We start from the raw sequence: 21,165 nt of genomic DNA, 5'->3' as shown, positions 1-21,165 counted from the left end.
AATTTACCATATGTACAAGAAAGTATTTTTTTTCCATTTATTTAAGGGGTGACCGTGACCATAAAGTCTAAAAAATGAACATACTTACCTGATGCACTCTGCTTCTTCCAATAATGAACATTTCATGCTAAGTCAGTAACTGCCCATAGTAGCAACCCACTTCAACCTGTGATTGGCTGAGCGACAGCTCCTGCATGAACAGAACATCACAGGTGGAAATGGAGATCATCAGGGACTGCAAGGAGGCAGGTAAAATGGTTTGTTTGTTTATTTATTTTACTGGCATCCAGATTTATTTACAAATATGTCTACAGCAATGGTGGGGGGTCAGGGCAAGCAAGGATTTTTTTTTTTTTTTTTTTTAGTTGTCAAAAATTTTCCCCAGCAAAAAACAAAAAACAAAAAAAACCTTTAACATTGTAATGTGCCTAGGCAATGAAAAAAAGTTGATCAAAGGAGTTAAACCAAAGTGACTTTTTGTCAGGTAAAACCGAACAAACAGATTGCTGAGGACAAAAGAAGGCAACCATGTAACCATTAAAATTTCCAACCAGCAGTCACTACTCCTTGCCTATTAGGTGCAAGTAAATTTGTGAAGAAAATTTCCAGTGAAAGATCATTTTTTCTTTGACTAGGGTCAATGATCACATTTTGAACTACTGCAACAGACAATATGGACAAAAATGTATAGGGCCATATGAACATAATAACCACTGCACATTCAGTGGTTGTTCAACTATTGCCCTCTTCTGTCTAATGTGTAAGGGCATTTTGTGGTCTTTGCATAATGTGGACAGAAATGACCAAGCAGATTATGCTTTCTATGGCTACCTAAACAAATGAGGCCAAATTGTTGACTTAAAGGATGGGAGAACTATAAATACATTTTAAATTGATTTGCTATCCACTATCTAGTTGTGTTAATTATATGTTCTCTATTTTAAATAAGAATTGACTGTTACTGAACTATAATAGTTAAAAGAATAGATGGGTTATAAAGGCCATGGTATGTAATAATAAAGTGTGTTTCATCAGTCTGTCTTTCAGAAAAGTGCAGTGGGTCATTCCTTGCACAGAGGTACAAATGCGTTTTTATAGCATTGTTAAGAACAGATTTTTACAGAATATAAAAAAACTAGAATTTTTTATTAATCTCATTATCTTTTCTGTCTCTACAAAAATGGATACAATCATTTTAAAGCTCACAATAAAAAAGGTAAGTAGGCAGTACTGAAATAACCAGGAAATCAGAAGGAGATAAAGAAGACAAGGGCACTTGAAGAGGATAAAGCACTTCAAATATTTCTATCACATTGATAACTTCCACTATGATGAACAAAATGATAAGGCAGAGTAGACCTTTGCACTCTAGATTTAAAGGCTTTGATCTAACATGAGACAAGTGGTTTCGAAATTATCTGCAAAAAGAGAATGAAGCAAATTAGTAAAAGAACATACTTGAACAAGATGCTCATAATCACACTTAGGGTGATCAAACACTTCTGCATAATGGAACTCGTAATTACAAACTGCTATATTCAAGTTTGTCAAATAATTATAAAGAGAACAAAATGTACTGTTATCAGACATTCATTATGATGCACTCCGTAAACATTAAAGTTTTATTTTCATATGGATTTCTCTTACTCAGTGTTGCCATGCATTTCATTTTAAAATTAGAAATATTTTATATCCCCCAAAGTGTTTAAAATGCCTAAAACCTCTACACTTTATTTTCATTTTTTCAGACATCTGACAATGAACACTTTTTTTTAGGATTTTTGTTAGGGTTTTATTGTATATGTTGGGGTGGGGAGTAAATGTAATTGTCAAAGGATGGTCAAATTTGCACATAGTTTGTCAACTCTAAAGCTATTATTATCTTTAGTGCAAGTTTTGGTGCTGAACTGCACTGAAATGATGTGATGTAACTCCTTTTTAGGGTGCCTTCACACCTACCGGATCCACAGCGGATCTCACTTCTGCGGATTCAAAGCGCTGCGGATCCGGTACCATTCACCCCTATGATAGCACATATTTGCAGCGGGATAAACATCCCGCTGTGAATATGTACTTTAACCCCTCGCTGTCCGCAGCCCCACCGCCGCATCCCCCATCCCCGGCCGCATTCAGCTGCCCGCATCCCCCCATCCCCCGCCGCATCCTGCAGCCTGCCGCCGAGAGCATAAAGTACCCGCTTGGTGGCGCGGCTGCCGTGAGCCTCACGGCAGCCGCGCCGCCGAGCAGGTACTGTACGCTCTCGGCGGTGGGCTGCAGGATGCGGCCGGGGATAGGGGATGCGGGCTGCTGGATGCGGCGGGGGATGGGCTGATGGGGCCGGGGATGGGGGGATGAGGCCGGAGATGGGGGATGCGGCTGAGGATGGGCAAATGCGGCGGTGGGGCTGCGGACAGCGAGGGGTTAAAGCACATATTCACAGCGGGATGTCAATCCCGTTGCGAGTATGTGCTCTCATAGGGGTGAATGGATCCGCAGCTGATCTCACTGCGAATCTGCAGAAGTGAGATCCACTGTGGATCCGGTAGGTGTGAAGGCACCCTTAGTGTATTTTCTCTGCTCCCAGTTAAGTCAATGGGAGAGAGATTTTGAGCAGTGACTGCTATTTTGAACATGGGAATATTGCACGTTTACTTTTTTAAGACTGCATGTTGTTTCATTTCTTCTAAGGTCATAGGTAAGTTAAAATGCATGAAGGCTCTTATTAAAAGGAAGTTATATCATTAAAAAATTCAAGCACAAACAAAAAATAGGGTTATCAGGGAAAAATACAATAAAATTATACAGACATAGGGTAGGTGCACACTACAGAATCGCGACAGGAAACCCGTCGCAGATTCCACAACACCTGCAAGCGGCAGCCAGGGTACGCGAGTGAGTGTGAGCTGCAAAATCCGATATGGTGTGCACGTACCCATATACATATACAATGAAATAATAGTTTAGAAAGTAAATGGAATAAAAACAGAATTGCTTGAGTCCAATATTCTTGGTGAAGCAGAATACAGGCCAGTCCATCTCGTTAGGGATCCCCAATCAATGACAGTTTAGTATCCATAAGTCATATCTTGATATGTTAATAACCTTTTATTGCCCCTGTTTTAAGGTGTCCTTTGTCTCGTCACACTAGCCTCAAGAGTTTAATAATATATACCTAGTAGCATTGTCATAGTAACTCCATCCAATTTGTCTTAATATTTTGCATGCTTATATATCAAACTTGTCAATGATTATGGCAATATGGTTGGACGTAGTTATCAGAACTAGGATGTTCCCATTGAGGAGCTTTTTGCACTTATGCACATTTTCACTTTTTACATGACTTGAATATTTTTTTGTCTTGTATTTTGCCTTTTGTATTGTCTAGATACAGTATTTTGATTTATTGTCTTGATGATGGTAGTAATATTATTTGCATGTACCCCCTGTAGGTTATATACCCAACATTATTCTTTTGGGTTAACCATGATGTTTGTGTTCCCGGTTGGGATTTTTAGTGTTTTTTAATCATGTTTTTTGTTGTTTGTATATGATCTTATATAAAATTATGTTATTCAATATGTAATTTTTTTTGTGGATTGCACTCTATCCATATGTCTAGTCTTTTCTCTTTGGTTACTTTACTGTTATACCTAGACACTGAGTGGCACCCCTTATCTGGATATATTGGTTGAGCCCCCTTCCTCTTACTACAGATTTCTGAGTAAGTGAGCACCAACCTGTCAGGTCAGCGCTCGCTTGCTCCTCATTCTCTGCTTGGAAGGAATCTTTAGATTGTTCGGGTGGCTCATAGAAGGTATTACACGGAGTGATGGCCAGCAGACTGTTGCTATCATTATTGGGATTTTAGGTCATGCTTTAAATCAACTACCAGCCAACACTGTGCATGTTGGCTGATTGTTGATTTAAAACATAATACACAAAAGGATTATCGGCCGAAATGGCCATTAATCAGCCTGATACTTAATGCATCATGATGTACCCGTATGCCATAGTGTTGCAGTTAGTCTATAAAGCAAGTTTAGGAGCTGGACTCGCTTCACAGATGATGAGTACTTGTTGCTATTGCTATCACAATAAATGAGACACCAGTGATCATACTGATGCTCTCCATTAACCCCTTTAGATGCTGCAATCTATAGCAATCGCCACTATGAGATGGCACTACAACCAGAGAGATGTAATTGTGTATAATAATATGTATATGGTTTTAAACTGACATTCTGCATTTGGCCACAAGATGTCGCTGTTTTGCAGTACACAGCCTGTGTTGTTAAGGTTGTACTGTTGTCAGGAGACCTGGCAGTATGAAGATGTGACCTGAGGGAAGAAGAGAGAGGAGCTGAGGAAAGTCTGGAGCAACCATTTTGATGAGAGAGCTAGCTGTAGATGCAGACTGAGAGAACTGATGCCATCTACATGAAGCATATTTCTTCTGAAATTCCCCAACTCCTGTAGAGAGCAGGTATACTAGTCTGTGACTGGGTCCCATTGAGAGAGGAGAGATTCGCTGAGGCAGCACAGGAGCTGTGTAGAGGACTAGTACAAGAGGGACCCCTCACTTAGTAAATGTGATTTGCCATCTATCTAAAGGAGACCTAGGTCAGTAAGCTTGCGCGCCAAATTTTCTAGGACCAACATCAAGCCTGTTAGTATAGTTTGGGCTTTTGTCTGTGACAGGCTGTAATATATTGTGTAAAAGACATCCCAGCTGTGGGACATTGGAAGAAATCCTTTACCTGTGATACCAGCTCACAGCATACTTGGCCATTTGTATTTTTATATTGTTATTTGTAGTCTGGGGAACAGTGTAAATGGTTTATAAGATTGTAAGCTGCTGTGCTACACCGCAAACGCCCATAAGGTGCACCCATACATAAAGGTTACTGAATATTTAGGGGATTAATAGGTATATGGCGTCCGGCCTATCCAAGCCCGCTAGTAGATAAATTTAGTATGTTTGTATTAAGGATCTATTTTTTTATAGCAATCATTGTTTAGATGGAACGATATATCTTTTGGAAAAATCGTTTTGCGATTGCTTAAGTCTATCTCGCACATAAGTAAAATCGGTGAACGACTGTTTACATAGAACGATCTGCAAATTTTTTTGCAAACGACGATTTAAGAACATGTTTAACCCCTTAACGACATCGGGCGTAAATTTACGCCCTGATGCCGGTAAGGGAGTTCAGAGCGGGGCCGCGCGGCGGCCCCGCTCTGAACCGCGCCGGTCCCGGGTGCCGCGTGTAGCCCGGGACCGTAGGTATTAGCGGGCACAGTCCGATCGCCTTGCCCGCTAATACAGTAATCGGATGCAGCTGTCAAAGTTGACAGCTGCATCCGATTACCGGACGCAGCGTCATCCCTGGTGTCTAGTGGAGAGATCGCTCCTCCGGGAAGTTATCCCGGAGGAGCGATCTCCGTAAATGAAGTCGGCCGGGGACCGCTCCAAGATGGCGCCGTCCCCGGCTCGGCACTCGTTTACTTCCGGCTGCAGCAGCCGAAAGCAAACGAGTGCCTATCTCATGGATCTCTGCAGCCTATCTATGCTGCAGAGATCTCAATGAGAGATCAAAGCACTTATACTAGAAGTCCCCCAGGGGGGCTTCTAGTATAAGTGTAAAAGTTAAAAAAAAAATGTCATTATTAGTAAAAATCCCCCTCCCCTAATAAAAGTCTGAATCACCCCCCTTTTCCCAGGTTATAAATAAAAGTAAATAAATAAATAAATAAACATGTTTGCTATCGCCGCGTGCGTAATCGCCCGAACTATTAATTAATCACATTCCTGATCTCGCACGGTAAATGGCGTCAGCGCAAAAAAATCCCAAAGTGCAAAATTGCGCATTTTTGGTCGCATCAAATCCAGAAAAATTGTAATAAAAAGCGATCAAAAAGTCGTATATGCGCAATCAAGGTACCGATAGAAAGAACATGTCATGGCGCAAAAAATGACACCTGACACAGCCCCATAGACCAAAGCATAAAGGCGCTATAAGCCTGGGAATGGAGCGGTTTTGAGTGTTGTATATTTGTTGACAATGGTTTAAATTTTTTACAGGCCATCTGATACAATATAAGTTATACATGTTACATATCGTTTTAATCGTAACGACTTGAGGAACATATATAACAAGTCAGTTTTACCCCAGGGCGAATGGCGTAAAAACACATTTCCCCCAAATAAACAAAATGCGTTTTTTTTTTTCAATTTTACCACACTTTGAATTTTTTTCTGGTTTCGCAGTGTACTTTATGCAAAAATTCAGCCTGTCATTGCAAAGTACAATTAGTGACGCAAAAAATAAGGGCTCATGTGGGTCTCTAGGTGGAAAAATGCAAGTGCTATGGCCTTTTATGCACAAGGAGGAAAAACCGAAAACGCAAAAATCGAAATTTGCTCTGTCCTTAAAGGGTTAAAGATCAAAATGAATGATTTCTCGCTCGTCGTTTGATCGTTCGCTGTGATTCGCACGATAATCGTTCCGTGTAAACGCAGCATTACTTACCTCCATCCTGTCTGATCGGCGATCTGCATCCAGAGTCTGCCTCAGGCACTCTTCAACTTAGTGTTAGTAACTTACCTGTCCTTGATCCTGCGCCGACTCCCGTTTTCTCTAAGGCACTGCCATGGCAACGGCAGGCTGCTGTTAAGCGCCTGGCCCCTTGTGACGTCACAGAGACCCGACAGTGTCCTTAGCTACCGGAGTTGCCGTGGGTTACACCTCACTGATGGGAGTTTCTTACCCCCTGACAGGTAGCTATGCTTCCACTCAGAGTTTCTCTGATCATGTGTTTTGTTTGGAGCCAGGGGCCAAGTCCAATCAAATCTGGCCTGGTCTCCTGGCTCCCTATAGTTGTTCTTGGGGACTGCAGTATTTATCCTATACAGCGTACCCTGCTCCAGTAGGAGCTAAATTGGCATCCCAATTTAGCTCCTACTGTTGCCTACTTCCAACATACCAGTTTCATAGTCATAGAGGTAATTTATTTAGGTTGCATGAGGACTATGAGTAAGCTCTTACAGAGTACTACAAGACATTCAAAGCTCTGTAATAAGTCTACAGACATATGTATTGCAGATTAAATATTTGGTGCATATTGGACAGATTTGAAATTTATGCTGTTCAAACTCAAACATTTACTTTAGGGTTTACTTCTATGCAATCCAAATGTTATTCTCCAAATACACACAGAATCATCTAACTCTGGCCAATGTGATATTTCAAACAAACCATACAAATTAGAGAGAATAAAAACAATAATCAAATGAAGAAAACTAAATAAAAGAAAAAGGGACGATGCTTAGATTTACAGACTTGGAAACAAATATTTGATATTGTTAGACTCAAGAGATTTGTCTTATAAAGTCTGTAGGTAAATTAAATGCTTAAAAGGTGTTTGTTTTTTTGTCTCAACAGGGAATTGCTTTATATTCATCTCGACTTCAGAGGCTGAAAAAGTAAGACAAGTATTAGATAATAGTTTGTATTGTGACTGTAAACTAAAACCTAACAGTGTCAGAACTATATCTGAAAGCCTCTAAGATGTTACAGGACATTTAAACATACTGTTTAGCAGTCCAGAAAAGTAAAAACATATCAGACTTTAACATATCAGAAAGACGTACGCATCTCAGATCCAGAATATTCTAGAATAGACGGTGCTGAATAATGGCAGCACTGCTGTTGCATTGCACTGAATTGTCAAACCGACACTCTTCTATTATAGTTTGCATTTACATCTTACAATTCAGAAAACATAGACTAAAATGCACAGATTTTTTAGTAGTAATCTGTAAAACATAAAAAGTTTATAAAGTATCACAGTAACTGTATTTATCATCAGTTGTTTAGGCTCCACTCCTGCTTTCCACCTCCGGGCTCCTGTCTGTTCTTCTGCTGTGTTCTGTGCTGGTCCTGGGGCTGCGCATCCTCGTGTCTTCCAATGTGTTCTTCCTCCCTCTGGTCCATGCTTCAATTGTGCCCCTGGCAACGAGTGTGTACATGTGGCCAAATACTTTGGATTTATAGAAGCAGCTTGTTTACACCTGCTGCTATCGGCAAATCCAGAGCCACCTGCACCTATTTAAACTGGCTCCACCTGCAGTTCCCTGCCTGAGCGTTGTTAGAGTCTAGGATTCCAAGCAAAGGTATCTTTCTGTATTCTGTTATATGTCCTGCCTCATGCTTGTTCTTTGGATTTTTCTTTCTGTCTGACCCTCATCTGGACCCAGCTTGCTTACCAAGTATAGACCCCTCCCCCCACCCTCCAGCTGCGGATTGACAGGTGACTGCCTATACACAACATGGATAGATAACTGCCAATCAGCAGATGGTGGGTGGCGTTTTCTGCTTCTCATGAATATCCAGGACTACTGGGCTCACACACATAATGGAGCGGACTACTTTTTGTCCATGTTATTCAGGAAGATATCTGAGAGTTAGCAGCACAGAACGATGTGATACATCATTCTGTTCATCTTCTGTCTCTAGTTTATGCTATCCTTAGATAGGACAGCCTAAACCTGCTGACAGAGTCTATTTAAGAGCCAGCTGCTGCTCACACTGCCACCACACTTGTGGAGTGACCTGGTACCTTCTAGCCACAGAACTCCAGCTTCCACATCCTGGAGCAGGATAAAAGGTGAACACCTAGAGGGCACATAGACTACACTCCCTGGTGTGGCCCAAACCCAAACTAGTGGAGTAGCACAGTAGGTCCACACTGTCTGTCTGTTACAAGTATAACCTTAGTATTTCAGTTTTACCACATAGTTAACATGTTTGGGGTTTTGTTTGGGGGGGGGGGGGGTAATTTTTTTTTATTTCATCCTATAATTTTTTTTCCCACTTATTATTACATTTTATAATAAGATTAAGGGTGACATTAAAAATATATTTGATCCCGCCAAAATGGTTGCCTGACAGTGGCAGAGATCTACTTTAGGAAGCAGTGATTGCTTGGGGTCCAGGTTGTGACAGTCAAGAGGTTTATTATGGTGATGCAGAAACAAGCTTGTCTTTACTCTGTTCAATATAGCATCCGCTTCCTCAAGTTGGTATAACCTTTATGGTGTAGTGGATTCCAGTGTTTTAAATGCCTTACACATTTTGCTATTAGCTGTAGCAAATAACATCTTCTGGCAAGCCAAGTCAATCTATAAGTTCTCTAGCACTTACTGATTATTGTTAAAATATAAATTAAAATGAAGGTCTGCAATACAGAACATTGTCGTTATCTCCAAATACATTGATGTAATTGTTGGGATTAGTGTTGAGCAGACCTGTATAACTGTTCAGCAAAGTTTTCTGAAAGCAAACGCTCGGCGTTTGATTTCCCGCGAGTGCAGAAGTTAGATGCAGCCCTGGGGCTGCTAGGAAAGTAAGGGTAAAGACTAGCGTTTGGGTTTGGAGAAGTTTGACAGTTTGCTCATCACTAGTCAGAAGACATGTAAAATTAGCACTATTGTCAAAAATTCTTTGAGTTAGTCGTAACTAGCTGGATATCAGCATAATGATCCTATCACAGCAACAAATGGCCACTACTGACATTTGCAACAGTTCAGTGCTCTGTGATTTTTTTTTTTTTGCTGGCATAAAGAGCCAGATTACATGATCAACTGAGAGTATTCCCAGCATTCTCTAAGTACTGAATCCTAGACAGCATGGGATTTCAAAGGGCAAATTACTTAACTGCAGAACCCATTTTGCCAAATTGAGGTCAGGGTGCTTGAACATTTCAACAAACCTACTCCACAGGAGTCTCTTCATGCTCAGCTATATGACCAGAATCTGTTAGTTTGGTTTATTCCCTAGTGTGTGGCCTAAATCACTATATATCACTTATACCACTATAAGGCTGCACATTTAGTTAACTTTACAGAATTCATTTAAACAATGGATGAGAACTGTGCAAAAAAGGGGAGAAAAGCTTAAAAACAAGCACAGTTGAAAGATATATGAAATTAAACTAGCAAAGAAGATTAATACAATAAATCTAGTGCGAGGCTGACTGCAGGACAAAATGAAATTGCAATGTTACAGAAGAAAGGATTTGTTAGGGCTGAATAAAAAGCAGTAAGCATGCTGGTTATGGGTCCTGTGCCGTGCACACTGATGTCTTGGTGCAATGAATAGCAAATACATGGGGATGCTCATGCATACAGATATTTTTGCCACTTGTTTCTTTTAACAGTTTATGTACATGTTTTTTTTTTTCTTAAAATGTCTGACTGTCGTTATAACTTTCAAAATGTTAATCAACAGTAGATGTGAAATAAAGCAAGTTTGCCTTATACATTCTTTTTTTTTTTTTTTTATCATGCTGGTTAAAAAAAACCCAGACTAAACAAAGGAATTCTGACCAGTACAGAGAGTCACAGCTCAATGTGTCTATCAGTCACATGACTGCCTTCTCTCTGTGAGCACTCAGATGGCCTGGGAAACACTGGACTTCCTGTTTTCTGACTCAGAGTCAGAAAACAGGAAGTGCTGTGTTCTCCATGATAACTAAAAAAAAAATTATGTAAATTGCAAAATTGCTTTCTATCACATCTACTTTTGGTTTAGATGTTGAAAGTTATAATGACAGGTACACTTTAAATTTTGTGTTTAACCTTCTATAATTCTTACTGTGCATATATGCAACCAGCAAGCTGAAGATGAACTGTAGATTGTAGCCCTAAGTGGCCAGCTATAAAAATCACATTTGGGGCCAGTAAGTGGCAAGTGATTATGTAGTGAACTACTGAAAACAATAATTACCACTTTACTTTACCATGCTACCCCTTTAAGCAAACAATGAGACATTAGGCCCAACAACAAAATAGTATGCAGAAGGTACCTTGCCCCCCCCCCCCCAACCCCCAACCCCCCACATGGCACCTGAAGGCACACAGCTTTCTATACTTCAAATGTATGTCTATATAAGATTTTTGTGGATCTGTATCAGGAAAAAGCAGCTCTAATTATATGTACCTAAGAATATATACCTAGAAAAGAATTGCAAGATTGGGAAATAATGCTTATTAACGGGTGTGAAGCAATGTACGTTATCCAATGTAGAGATATCTATTGGACAAGTTGTCTGGTGCCACAGTTTTTTTTTTTGTTAAATAATAGCAATTCTTTTTTAGTTTGAATATACGTGAAGACACTCCTATATGTGTTTAAGTGTTGCATTGTCGTCTCTTCTTAATTGGTGCTGTGTTTTATTGAAGACCCATGTAGTGACCCATTTGTTCTTTCTAGCACCGTTCATTTCCATGGATCACATTTATTTAAGGATTCCTGTTCTTAGTTTAAACACCACAATCATCTGCATGCATAGGCAGATTAACTCTCTAATCAAAACATCCCCAGTAATCATTAAGCATGACATTAAACAGTGTAAGGCTAATTACACTCCCCTGAAGAATTTCTTTGTGAACATATTGTAAAAGACTATTGAGAAATCTTGCCCAAAATACAAGACGTTTAAACCAATTTTATCAACTAGCACAAGCTCATTTATTAATACAATGCCAGACACAATCTTCTCCTAATTAACAGTAGCTTGGAAGCTTGCATACTATGGGTTCTCTTCTGAGCCATAAGGGATTAGACCAGGTCACTCGCCCTGTGTGTTTCAGTGATTTTTTAATTCACAGCTGACGTTTCTGAAGATTAGGTTGTTCTTTGTTATTTCCTTTCTAATAAAATTACCTTATATGAACATATCAGCAAGAACACAGTTCTAAGTATCTGCAAATTATAAGGTGCAGAATAATTTCATTTGAAGCATTCCATGTTCCAAACAGAGCTCACGTGGGATGTCATGGTAACAAGGCATTGTTAAAGGAAAGGGGGTGCAGATTTTCACTGGAAAGCTGAAGTAATATAAGTAATTTTTATTAAAGAGGTTAATAGAGTGTACTTTGCCTTAGAAACAATGCAATTCTAGAATAAAATAAAATGTTACTCACGTTCACTTCTGTGAGTCTCTAAGTTTTGCATACCATGTCAAGGATACTGAAAATCTCGAACCCCTCGTGATCACCTGTTATCACTGGGGCAAGTTACTTCTACCTATGCACTGTTCCTGCAGCAGCCTCTGTACAGTAAGGACTCTGTTACACAGAGCAGTAATCACTCCATGTAATAAAGACAATGATCAGCTGATGACAATGATCATCGGCTGATCCTCTCTTTAGGTCCTAGCGATGCGTGGCCAATAGCTAATGAATCTGTAAGGAAAATACCTCTACACGCACCCTGATGTCCTGCTAGCTTCAGCCCGCTCCCGTCAGTGTCTGAAGTGAAAGGCCGTTCAGCCAATCACTGGCCAGGATGGGACCGCCGCAGTCAGTAATTGGCTGAGAAGCCTGTCACTTCCCAGACTGGCTCTGAAGTTGAACCGGTGGCTGAGGGGAGTGAGGAGAAGGCAGGAAGACACACCGTGAAGCATGGAGAGGTATGTACAAACTATAGTATTACACATTTAAAGCAAGGGCTGGACATTGCTAACAATGCTGCCCGATAATCGAGCAGTGTAATCGGCTCAGATCTAGCAGATCTAGTGATTGGTCCGTGTAATACAGCCCTAACTATAGCATTACGATACCATGCACACCTTGCGTTTAAATAAATGAACTGCACCTCCTCATTCTGCAACATAGAGAAGTCTGCTGCACAGATGTATGTGAAATATTGTGCACCTCTTCAAGTTACATAGCAAAGAAATATTTTTGCCTTGGTATGTCAAAAGGGCTATCCAGCATTAGAAAAACATGGCCACTTTCATCCAAAAAAAAACAAAACTCCAGTTCACGTGTGGTTTGCAATTAAGCGCCATTCACTTCAATGGAACCAATTGCAAAACCACACCTGAACTGGAGACAAGAGTGGTGCTGTATTTGGAGGAAATTGTCCATGTTTTTCTAATGCTGGAAAGTTCCTTTAAAGAGTCACTGTTGTTTCAAAAAACATGTCAAAAGTTTTGATCAGTCTGGTGCAGACCCTCACCGCTCTGCCCGGGTGATCGCTAGACTGTCCAGGCAGCCCATAGCCCAAGATATCGGCATTCTGCTGCCGCTGCTCCTATTCCGCGGAGCGACAGCAGCAAATCGCTGCTATCACAGTTGTTTGTCTTTCAACATGTTGAAAACCAGATGACAGCAACGATCAGCTGACATAATTCATGTCGGCTGATCGTTGCCTTCTATTACACGGGACGATTATCGGCCGTAAAGGATGAATAAGGCCGATAATCTTTCTGTGTAATAGGGCCTTTAGGTGTGTGATACTGTATTTTTCTTCTACTCTACTCCTTTTATACTTGTCCTTTTTCCCTCTCTGGTGCAGGTAATAAATTGTTGACTCACAGTTCTCTTTCTCTCTCAGCAGAGACGCAGCATCCCCACGCCTGTCCATTCATGTAAAAAAATGAAAGCAATGTACCTGATGATACATTTGCTTTAACGCCACAGGCTAATAGTGGGTTTACACGGAACGATTATCGTGCGAATTTGCACGATAACGATCGAATTCGAACGATAATCGTACATGTAAAGGCAGCGAACAATCGAACGACGAGCGAGAAATCGTTCGTTTTGATCTTTTAACTTGTTCTTAAATCGTCGTTCTCAAAAAAATCGCCAATCGTTCAGTGTAAACAGTCGTTCATTGATTTTACCTATGTGCGAGATAGGCTTAAGCGATCGCAAAATGATTGGAAAACGAATTTTCTGTACGATATATCATTCCATCTAAACGCTGATCATTATAAAAGAAAAATCGTTACTTCGAAATCGTTAATTGTACTATTGGGCGAATTATCGCTCTGTGTAAACCCAGCATAATGGTGCGTTTACACAGAAAGATTATCTGACAGATTATCTGCCAAAGATTTGAGGCCAAAGCCAGGAACAGACTATAAACAGAGATCAGGTCATAAAGGAAAGCCTGAGATTTCTCCTCTTTTCAAATCCACTCCTGGCTTTGGCTTCAAATCTTTGGCAGATAATCTGTCACATAATCTTTCTGTGTAAACGCACCATAAGCTTCTTCACACTTTTCTCCTCCATCACATTAACTTAGGACTTCACGGACTTCACCTGAGTAGTAGGGATGGTCCAAACCTGCAGAGGTTCGGGTTCGTATGAACCCGAACGCTCAGCAGCAGATTCCCGCTGTCTGATCCAGCAGGAGTTACGCCTGGAAAACTGGGATACAGCCTATGGCTATGGCTGTATCCCAGTTTTCCAGGCGGTCCTCCCGCTGGATCCGCCCGCTCCACAGAGCGGGCAGACAGCGGGAATCGTTACCAAGGGTTCGGGTTCGTACGAACCCGAACCGAACTCGGTTCGGACCATCCCTACCAAAGTGGAACTCCTTACTGCTAGACTGAACTAGTCAGATAAAGCCACCCACTCCAGGCTGCTCTGAACTACACTGTTCTCACTTCTATTATAATAAAGAGGTTTAACTTGAGTAATCTCCAGCTCTTTTATGGAAACTTCCTACTGTTTGTTTTAACCCTTTCTTACCTCAGCCTTGACTGTTACATTGGTTGAAATCACAGTTAAAGAACAGTAAAAGTACAGCACAGTTAAAGAACAGTGCAAAGTATACAGCAAATCAATAAAGGCACATATAGCAGACAACATTTAGCACAAAGCACCCAATCACAGCCTTTATGGACACCCCCATGGGACACTGCAATAGTAATAAGCACTGGCATCAAATATGACATTTACTACAAGCTGATAAGTGTATACTTACCTGTCCACGCTCCCCCCTGTCCGCCACCGAAGCTTCTGAACCCATCTCCACAGTGACAGGCCGCTCAGCCAATTACTGACTGAGATGGGACAGCGCCACGGTCATTGATTGGCTGAGCAGCCTGTCACTTCAGAGACATATAAATGTGCCAGCGGCAGCTGTAGTGAGCAAGGAAAAGCCAGGAGGACACCAGGGGAGCCTAGATAGTTAGGTATATATTTTATTGTTTTATATACACTAACATCAGCCATCGGCCGTGCTACCTATTACATTTAGGGATGTGTGGCCGATAATTTTATAACAACCTAAAAGAAAAATGATTAGCCGTTGACTGGCTCCTCGACTGATCGTTTTCTTTTTTACATGGTAGATAATTGATCTGTGTAATGGTGCGTTTACACAGGCAGATTTATCTGACAGATTTTGGAAGCCAAAACCAAGAATTGATTTAAAAAGAGGAGAAATCTCAGTCTTTCCTTCCAAAAATCTGTCAGATAAATCTGCCTGTGTAAACACACCATAATAGGGTCCTAGGAGTGAACGATAAGTGCAGGAGACAGGGAAATAAACATAAAAAGCCTGTATGTGAAGAAAGAGGCATTTTCTCAAATGAGATATATTACAAAGTTTCTTATATTTTCTTGTACTATTGATTTATGCAAAGTTTGTTGAAAGCACAGTTTAAATAGCATAAATAAACCAGTTTCAGCTAAGAGCTATGTTCTAATTTGGCTATTATTGTGCATTACATAAAAATGGAAACAGTAAGCCGCGTTTTCCTGCATATAGGTCTCATAACCAGTGTGTTTGTGCAACATACTTTCAAATTCTTTAAATACACTTTCACAGATAACAAAATCATTGAACTCTAATTCTAGTAACCTAAAACACAAATTTAGGCTGGGTTCACACGCAGTATTTTTGCTCAGTATTTTGGTCCTTATATTGCAACCAAAACCAGGAGTGGATTGAAAACACACTGTTTATACACTGTTGACATTTAGTGGATGGACGTCATTTTATGACAGTACCTGTCTCGGACAGAGATGTCAGCAGAGAGCACTATGTTAGACATTAAAAAAAAAAAAAAAAAAAAATCCACTTCCTGCAGGACATACAGCTAATAAGTATTGGAAGACTTGAGCTTTTAAATACAAGTCAATTACAAATCTATATAACTTTCTGGAACCAATTGATTTAAAAGAAAAATTTTTCGCTGGAGTACACTTTCAATACATTTTCTGCTCCACAATAACACCTTTAGGTTATGTTCACACAATGTATTTTTACAACAAAAACAGCCATTGTTTCCAATTAAAACAATAGCCATTCTTGTCATAGACAAATGTGTTGTACTGAGGTACTGTAAATGCAAACAGCAGCCGTTGTTCACACAATCTATTTAACAACGACAACAACGGCGGTTATTCTCTATGACCGTGGAAATATTTGGCACGTCACTGCTGTTCTACATTGATTTTAATGCTGTTTTCAATGCAACAAAGGCCATTGTGTGACACTCACTACAATGGCCATTGTTTTTGAGTGCCAAACAAAGGCCAATGTACGTACCATGTGTGAACACAGCCTTAGGCCACGTTCACACTTAGTATGACACCGGCCTTTGTGTGACCTGGCTGTGTCACAGAACGCCCTGTATCGGTGAAGTGAAGTTTAAATGTCATTTCTATCGAATTTGGATGCAGGCGCATCCTTGTGCGCCCGCATCCCAAAACACTCTCCTTTGTGTACATTGTCATGGAAAAGCGGACGCACAAAACTGACATCTCCGGAGTGTATACACTCCGGACAGGATTCCATAAATTGTCAATGCAATATATCTTTTGTATTAATCACGGCCGTTGTTGGAATTTGCAACAACGGTTGTGATTAATACAAAAGATACATTGTGTGAAAGTGGCCTTAAGGCTTATGTCAGAACCAGATCAAATATGTTTATTGATATACAGTACCCTAACAATAAACAAAAGTCCATAATGCGAACATTCATAAAAGAAAAAATAAAGCACAGATCTGACACGTTTTTGGCCGTAAGGCCCTTATTCATAGTTAATGTGCAACGTGCAGGCCAGATGTATATGAGGTGAAACACACAATAGAGATCTACTATTGGGAGGATCTTTATTGTGTGTTTTTACCCTAACAATAAACTATATAAAGCAGCCAGTAGGGAAAGATTTAATTTTTTACCCAAAAGGTAGACCCTTCTGCTGATAAGTGAGCTGTTTTCAGTTTCAGTGCTTATAATGAAGCTTGCCTATAGGAAATAGAAGTGGTCTCCCTTATCCATCTGGATAAAGCAGCTTGGATACTTTAAGACCCTAGTTCTTCCATAAGAAAGAAATAGATCCTCTGAATTTATTTCTTTGGTTCCCTCCACATTCAGAGAGTGAATTCTCTTCAGCTCTTCAGTAGAAAGATTAGGAAAGAAATCTAGAGATTCAATTTGGTTGTTAAAGCGACCCACAATCTGACCCCACACCACTTGTACCTTCGGATAGCTGCTTTTAATCAAAGATCTGTCCTGGGGTCTGTTCGGCAAAATAAAAACAAATAGCATAAGTAAATCGCACCTGAGCAATGTATGCCTCTTTCACCTCTTTATAAACCACTGGTCAGACCACATATGGAACACTGTGTACAGTTTTGGGCATCAGTATATAGGAAATACATGGCTAAACTGGAGCGGGTGTAGAGGAGGGCTACCAAGGACATTAAGACAGGTTATCAAGCTTGGGCTATTTAGTTTAGAAAAAAAAAGCATCTTAGGGGCAATCTGATCACAATGTACAAATATATGAATGGTCAGTACAGAGATCTTTGTAGTAATCTTTTTACTCCTAGGCCTGTAACCATGATAAGAGGGCACCCTCTAGGTCTAGAGCATAGGTGTCAAACTCAGGCCCTCTAGCTGTTACAAGGCTACAATTTCCATCATGCCTGGAGAAACAAAGCAAAGCTTTGGCTGTCCAGGCATGATGGGAATTGTAATTTTGCAACAGCTGGAGGTCCTGAGTTTGACACCCATGGTCATCAGGTAATATAAGTAAAAGTAATATGTTTACTTTAAAAATGTGTGACATGTTCAACGTTTTTTTTTTTGTTTTTTTTTTACAGTTTCACCTGTTGTATACATTTATTTACAGAGTTTGGCCATATTTACATGGCGTAAGAGACCGGCTGTTCCGTGATCCGGCCGGGTCACAAGCGGCCGGTCTCTGAAAAGATCATCCCGGCCGGAACCGGACAGATGATCTTTCGGCCCACAGAGTTCTGATGCGGGCGCATCAGTGCGCACCTACATCAGAACTCCCCACAGCACACAATGAAGCAAGCGACCGGAGCCGCTCGCTTCATTGTGTGAACTGACTGAGCTAACATGTCAGTTGTTTGCGGCGCCACTAGGGGTCGCGGCCAGAGCGTATACTATGTGTATACGCTTTGCCCGAGACCCTATAGACAGCAAGCCAAGGTATTTTTACGTATTAACTACGGCCGTTGTTGCAATCGGAAATAGGAAAAAATATGTTGTGTGAACTTAGCCATAGGCTGGGTTCACACTTCATTTTTCCTATCCGTTTAATGTATCCGTTTTTATTTGGTTACTGTTAACAGACAGAAAAACGTAGTCAAGCCTATTTTTGTGTACGTAAAAAAAAAAAACGCATCAGTTTCGATCTTGTTTGGGGCTGCGTTCACACTACGTATATTTCAGTCAGTATATGTAGATTTCAGTCAGTATTGCAACCAAAACCAGGAGTGGATTAAAAACACAGAAAGGATCTGTTCACACAATGTTGAAATTGAGTGGATGGCCGCCATTTAATGGCAAATATTTGCTGTTATTTTAGAACAACGGCTGTTATATTGAAATAATGGCCGTTATTTACTGTTATATGGCGGCCATCCACTAAATTTCAACATTGTGTGAACAGATTCTTTATGTGTTTTTAATCCACTCCTGGTTTTGGTTGCAATATGAGGACCACAATACTGACTAAAATATACGTAGTGTGAACCCAGCCTTAGGCTATGTTCACACTGCGTACAAATTCGTACGCAGGTCTTACGCTGCTGTACATGTGCGGCTGAAACTACGGGCGTGCGAAAAATCGACATGCGCCGGATGCGTACGCACCGCTAACATACGCCCGTAGTACAGTTATGCTTCCCTAGCTTGTTTCGAAGCGATCTTAGGCAGGTCATTTACTTGGAAATCTTCGCCCAGCCCCGTAAACCACACAGAACCTTTCGGATCGAAAAATCAAGTTCAATTTGGCTGAAATAAGTACTTCTTACGGGACCGCATGGAAATCCACGGCCGCGAGTTTCAACATTTCCGTCCTCAAACAATGGTCTTGTTCATTTTTTACGGCACGGTACGATCCGGCCGTCAGCTCATACGTAGTGTGCATTGTGCGGCCGTATATCATATACTTTCAAGCGAACGCATCAACCTCAAAACTACGTGCGTATATTCGCGGTTCGCACTACGGACGGATTCATACGCAGTGTCAACATAGCCTTCGGCTGCGTTCACACTACGTATATTTCCAGGAGTGGATTAAAAACACAGAAAGGATCTGTTCACACAATGTTGAAATTGAGTGGATGGCCGCCATATAACAGTAATTAACTGCCATTAGTTCAATGTAACAGCCGTTGTTATAAAATAACAGCAAATATTTGCCATTAAATGGCGGCCATCCACTCAATTTCACCATTGTGTGAACAGATCCTTTCTGTGTTTTTAATCCACTCCTGGTTTTGGTTGCAGTACTGACTGAAATATGCATATACTGACTGAAATATACATAGTGTGAACGCAGCCTAGAAATGTACGAAGGTACATACTAGCCATTAGAAAACAGTGGCGTAGCTACCATAGAGGCAGGGTAGGCAGTTGCTATGGGGCCTATGCAGGAGGGGGGCCCGGAGGAGAAGGTAAGAGCGCATGTCCTTCTGCTTAACCCCTTATGTATTGCAGTGTGTAAATGACCCAATGTTTACTTACATGCTGCAACACAAAAAAAAGGGTTAAAAAGCAGAAGACCAAGAGATCTGACCTCTTTTCTCCAGCTGCACAATCAAGTAGGAAAGTGTGCAAAGCTCTGTGTAGAGGTCAGGGGTTATCAGTTATCAATCGTTCATGTCGGCTGATCTTTCAAACATGTTGAGAAACAAAAGACCAGGATAGCAGCGATCTGCTGCCGTTGCTCCATGGAATAGGAACGGTGGCAGCAGACCGCCACTATCCTCTATAGGCTGCCCGGACAATCTAGCGATCACCCCAGCAGCCCCCCCCCCCCCCCACAGTTCTCTGTGGCCCCTCTGGCACTCACCCGCTCGCTGCCGACGCGTGGAATAGCTTTCAGCGCTCGTTTGCTCCTCATTATCGGCCCGTGGAATAGGGCCTTTAGGCAGATACTCCTTGCCTTCTGAACTTTGGGTCACTTACACACTACAGTACATAAGGGGTTAAGCAGAAGGTAGTCTGCTTCTGCACCTATGTATTTTACCATAAGGCTTCTAATGGGCCCTTACAGGTAAAAACAGTGGACTGTCATAGCAAGCAGCCATTGGCTCTCTGCTCTGCCAGTCACTCTTCTGGCTGTAGCAAGGATTCTGCCTCTGGCCACAAGAGATTTTATATTTTGGCCACATCACAGGAGTATATATTGTGTGTGTGTATATATATATATATATATATATATATATATATATATATATATATATATTATATATAGTGTTGTGTTTGGGCAAATTTTTTGCTATGTGGCCCCGTGAATCCTAGCTATAAGTCCATAAGTAGTTAAATGTAGCACAAAACTGACTGACTCAATAGAGTATCACTACACAAGTGTAAACTAATACTATCTAGAATAAAGCCCTATTATTTGAAGTTACATACTTGCAGGGCCAAATTTGCCACTGGGCACCCAACAGCCTGTGCCTAGGGAGGCAGTGTTGAGTGGTACAGCGCAAAAAAAAAAAAAATTCTTTCAAATCAAGTGGTGCCAGAAAGTGCCAGAGATTTGAAATTAACTTCTAATAAAAATTCTCATGTCCTCCAGTACTTATTAGCTTCTGTATGCCCTGCAGGAAGTCATATTCTTTCCAGTCTGCAGAGCAGAAGAGTTATTATGTGGGAATTTTCTACTGGCGTGGACAATTCCTGTCATGGACAGAGGTGTCAGCAGAGAGCACCGTCAAACTGGAAAGAATACACTACTTCCTGCAGGACATTCAGCAGCTGATAAGTACTGGAAGATGAGATTTTTTAATAAAAGTAAATTACAAATCTTTGGGACTTTAAGACACCAGTTGGTTTAGAAGATTTTTTTCTTTAGTGAGTGCAAAA

At 40.9% G+C, this 21,165-nt stretch overlaps 1 protein-coding gene across 1 annotated transcript in view; it reads left to right on the top strand.

Moving 5' to 3' along the window:
- Positions 1–7,464: 7,464 nt before the first annotated feature.
- The window catches only part of DIAPH3 (diaphanous related formin 3), a 582,937-nt gene continuing 569,236 nt past the window's right edge, over positions 7,465–21,165 (top strand). The window contains exon 1 of the mRNA XM_069970593.1: positions 7,465–7,483. The gene's annotated coding sequence lies outside the window, so the exon portion shown is untranslated. The remainder of the gene's footprint in view (positions 7,484–21,165) is intronic.

This window comes from Dendropsophus ebraccatus, chromosome 5, assembly GCF_027789765.1.
Source record: "Dendropsophus ebraccatus isolate aDenEbr1 chromosome 5, aDenEbr1.pat, whole genome shotgun sequence".
In the NCBI taxonomy this organism is placed as follows: Eukaryota; Metazoa; Chordata; class Amphibia; order Anura; family Hylidae; genus Dendropsophus; species Dendropsophus ebraccatus.
The sequence above is the reverse complement of the archived record's forward strand: the minus strand, read 5'-3'. Positions and strand labels throughout refer to the sequence as shown.